We start from the raw sequence: 4,918 nt of genomic DNA, 5'->3' as shown, positions 1-4,918 counted from the left end.
CCTCTGACAACGTGTGAAACATTAAATGTTCTGGAGTACAGTATATTTAACAAGAATTGTAATAACTGTATTCGCTTACAGTTCATAGGATCACAGTATCCAGATTGATCATAAGCTTGGTCCTAGAATTAAATTTCCAATTGATTTTAAAACGTCTGCCTTATAATTCTTTGCAAAAACGTTTTCTGGGTTCAAATATGGGACATATGGCAAAGCTGTGCACACCTCAAAGTGTTGTGAAGGGATAGATCGTCCTATAAGATTGTATGCGTAAACGTGGCACCTGCTGTTGGACCAAGGAGACAGTGGTGCCCTAAAATCAAAAAATTAATTTTTACATTAATAAAAATTAATAATATGTACTTCATTGGACAGGCCCACAAAAGTGCATACTACATTACTACTCTCATCTCAATCTCTATATCTCTCTCTAAATGTCTAATATAATGAATGGTTTTTTAACGTTTTACTAAATATTTACAATAATATGTATATATTATTTATTATTCTTTTGATCCTCCACTTCTCGCTTCTTCACCTCATCACTGATCGAAACCTTTGGTTCCATGAAAACTTCCATACATTTTTTAAACGTCTTCTTATTCCAGAGATTTCTGATAGGGTAATATAAAGTTACCCTTCCATTTTCTTTCCTGGTAAATGAAATATGCACAGTTTAAATGAGAAAGAGGTATAGCAAATTAAATATTTGAACAGCTTCAACACCTCTCTTTGTCTGCAATGGAATGGCATATGCATAGTGACTATAGCCACTGATTGGAAGTAGAATATATTTGTAGGGTGTATTGTGACGCCTTTGAACGTCATCTAGAATTAAGACATTTGCTTGCATAATATCCAGTGGGGAAAAGACTTAAGTTTTTCTATAATGATTACCACGAACCCAAGGATTTCGATGTAGAGTGTAACAAAGATATCTTTGAGGAACCCTGAAAGCAGCTTTAACTGCTTTATTCTGTGGTATTTTTAATGATTTTAGATTAGACATGCTTGTATTATGGATACTCAAGTATGGATACTTGACGCTTGAATTCAATTCCTTCTTTGATTGTGTTATTGTTCCAGCAGCAGCAGCAGCAGCAGTAGATTCTTGAAGAGATGTTTCCTTTTTGTGATCAACGACACTTATATTGACTGGTCTTACATGATAGGGTTTATGTTTGTCTTCTCGTAGAAGCGCATTTTGAAGTAAAAGTAGGTTTTTGTCATCATCAATATTCTCATCATTAATGAATTTACTCCGATTGTCCTCAAAGTGTTTAATTGGTGAAAGAGCGAGTTCTATTGGGGTCAATTTGTAGGGTTTAGCCATCTAGAGAAAATTGTTTACAAGTCCTGCAACTAATGGTAGTAAAAGTTTAAAAAGCTACCACCCGCTTGGAGAAGACGTTTCTATTTAAAATCTTTCCTTTCTTTTTGCCAGCCAAGGCACGTACAATGGAACGATTCTGCTTTGCCTGTTGCTTAACTACTTTTGTCAGTTGAACATTGCCCTCGGATAAAATTAAAAAAGGTCAGATATTAGATTAATGAAATCATTGTCAATATCGAGTTTGAGTATGGCTTTTGAGTTATGGCCGTGTTTAAATAGCCATAAATATACAAACAATACAACGAAACTGCGTGAAAAAAAAATACGGACAGACAAATGAAGAGCAAACAACAAGAAGAATGAAAAATAAAGCAATGAGAACTACACTAAGCATGATTAGCGTTGAGACTGGCAGGAATAGATGCTCCAGCCCGATCAATATCATCTTTAGTCTCTATCTTACGGGGTCTGGTATGATCAGTTTTGATAAATATATTATCTTTCTATTGTCCAAGCATTTCTTAAGCCTAGCTTACCCTTAGCATAGAAAAGAAGAGTGAGTCTATTCTTAGTCAAGGATTCATTCACTGACATTCGTGTACCCTTCAAGTTCTTTGTTTTTCAAAATGGTTGATCGAAGCTTCAGGTTGGAGAAAGTAACGATGATTGGACGAACGGTAGTGTTAGTTTTCCGACCAATCCCGCGGGCTGAGATAATGTCATCAGCAACTAGTGGGATTCCCGGGAATTTCGAGCTAAAAAACTCAAGAAATTTATTTTTGTTTTTTCTGGGATCGAAACGTCCTCGTCAAGTCGAAACACCAAAATCTGATTATTTAGAGAACTCTGTTCAATAGTGTCGTTCTGACAAATTAATTTGTCCTTAAGGCTCACCATTGTAGTCTGAACTGTTTTACTCGTCGAATTTACGTTAAGCACTAGCTGTTTCAATACTTTTGAGCTGGCTGTCCATTTCAGCTAACTTAGTTTTAAACATTTTTTCTAAATCCAGAGACAGGCTGTAATAGATATAATTCTTAATGCCTTCAATGACTACGTCACTTAGACTGTCTGGGTGGGACTGCAAAGAGATAACTTTCGAAACTTCGTCACTAATAATCAGTTTCATGTCTTTTTCAATACGTGCGAACCAAAGATCGGACTTTTCTTTTAGTGCATTTAGGTGGTTTGTGATAACAATAATCTACTCCTCTATACTCTCTTCAGAGAACTTAATTTCGCTGTCTGAGCGTGTTTTGCGAGGATGCACTAGTCCTCTTTGCTCTCTACTGGCCGTCTGGGACAATAATCACTATACTGTGGTTAGTTACTTAGCATCACGCAATTAACGAGGATTATCAAATTTTTCTGCAAGTAATTCACAAACTTTCAATACATTCAATTGATTTTTTTTATCTTTTCATAGTTACAAGTTTAACTGATGATACTGTATTTTTTTACTGTTCACTGCATTCACTGGATAATATTGAATAGATCATCATTTCGTAATGCGTTATACAGATACTAAATCCAGTTCATTAACTTTTTCAAATAAACAACAGTTCCCTGTGTATGAAGAGACCAAACAGAGATGACTCAAAATCTAGTAATATTCAACACCTCTGACAACGTGTGAAACATTAAATGTTCTGGAGCACAATATATTGAACAAGAATTGTAATAACTGTATTCGCTTACAGTTCATAGGATCACAGTATCCAGATTGATCATAAGCTTGGTCCTAGAATTAAATTTCCAATTGATTTTAAAACGTCTGCCTTATAATTCTTTGCAAAAATGTTTTCTGGGTTTAAATATGGGACATATGGCAAAGCTGTGCACACCTCAAAGTGTTGTGAAGGGATAGATCGTCCTATAAGATTGTATGCGTAAACGCGGCACCTGCTGTTTTACCAAGGAGACAGTGGTGCCCTAAAATCAAAAAATTAATTTTTACATTAATAAAAATTAATAATATGTACTTCATTGGACAGGCCCACAAAAGTGCATACTACATTACTACTCTCATCTCAATCTCTATATCTCTCTCTAAATGTCTAATATAATGAATGGTTTTTTAACGTTTTACTAAATATTTACAATAATATGTATATATTATTTATTATTCTTTTGATCCTCCACTTCTCGCTCCTTCACCTCATCACTGATCGCAACCTTTGGTTCCATGAAAACTTCCATACATTTTTTAAACGTCTTCTTATTCCAGAGATTTCTGATAGGGTAATATAAAGTTACCCTTCCATTTTCTTTCCTGGTAAATGAAATATGCAAAGTTTAAATGAGAAAGAGGTATAGCAAATTAAATATTTGAACAGCTTCAACACCTCTCTTTGTCTGCAATGGAATGGCATATGCATAGTGACTATAGCCACTGATTGGAAGTAGAATATATTTGTAGGGTGTATTGTGACGCCTTTGAACGTCATCTAGAATTAAGACATTTGCTTGCATAATATCCAGTGGGGAAAAGACTTAAGTTTTTCTATAATGATTACCACGAACCCAAGGATTTCGATGTAGAGTGTAACAAAGATATCTTCGAGGAAGCCTGAAAGCAGCTTTAACCGCTTTATTCTGTGCTATTTTTAATGATTTTAGATTGAACATGCTTGTATTACAACAAACATTGCAACATTAATTAATATACGCTACAATAAAAGCTTTAAACATCATTAGCAGAGTCACATAGTGAAAAAACTTATTAGCTTGGTAGAGGATAACTATTTGGCGAGAGACAACATTGAGACCATAAAATGGACATTCTTTTTATGCAAGTACTAATATCTTTGTGTGATTGATTACTATTGACAAGAATCATTCTTAGCTTATAGTCAGGTACCATGCCCTATTTGAGGAAATGGTTGAACTAATGTACCACAATTGAATTGATATTTTGTAACATTTTTGAAAACTAAGTTATATACTAATGAAGATGATAAATTACTACGTTACACACTAACTTCAGGGATTGGACTTCCTCCAAAATCACCCTTTTCATTAAACTTGAACTTGGCCAAAAATTCAAACAAGAACATAGCAACATGGCCAGGGGCTTTTGCAACCAATTCTTAGAACTTGGTAACAAATTACTGAAACAAAGAAAAATCAATTAAAAAAAGAGTTTGTTGTAAGTTACAAATATCCCATAAGATCACAAATACACAGGATTTTTTCTCATGTTGGGGGGGGGGAGTTAGAGAAGATCAGGTTATTGATTAATAAAAAAATTTCAGATTAGGAATAATTATTTTTTCTTTAAATGGGGAATGTCTGGTTAAAGAATAATCGAAAGTTTCTTGAGAAGAGGGGAAGGGAAGAGTCAAAATCCTATATTTTGGTAAAGGATTGCAGAAAAATTAACTTTACACCATCAGAAAGAAAACACTATTTTCCATTACCCTTGCTATTTTAAATATCTGCTTCTACAATACAAATATGATGGAAAACAGACAGAACCCAAAATCATTGAAAAAATCTTGGCTATTCTTATGGAAAAGTTTGACTATAGTGTAGTCAGGCATTAGAGGGAACGGTATAGATCAAAAATTACTTTTTGTCCATACT

This window comes from Artemia sp. Qi Xiang Cuo, chromosome 19, assembly GCF_049724085.1.
Source record: "Artemia sp. Qi Xiang Cuo chromosome 19, ASM4972408v1, whole genome shotgun sequence".
NCBI classification, from domain to species: domain Eukaryota; kingdom Metazoa; phylum Arthropoda; class Branchiopoda; order Anostraca; family Artemiidae; genus Artemia; species Artemia sp. Qi Xiang Cuo.
Note: the sequence above shows the minus strand (reverse complement) of the source record.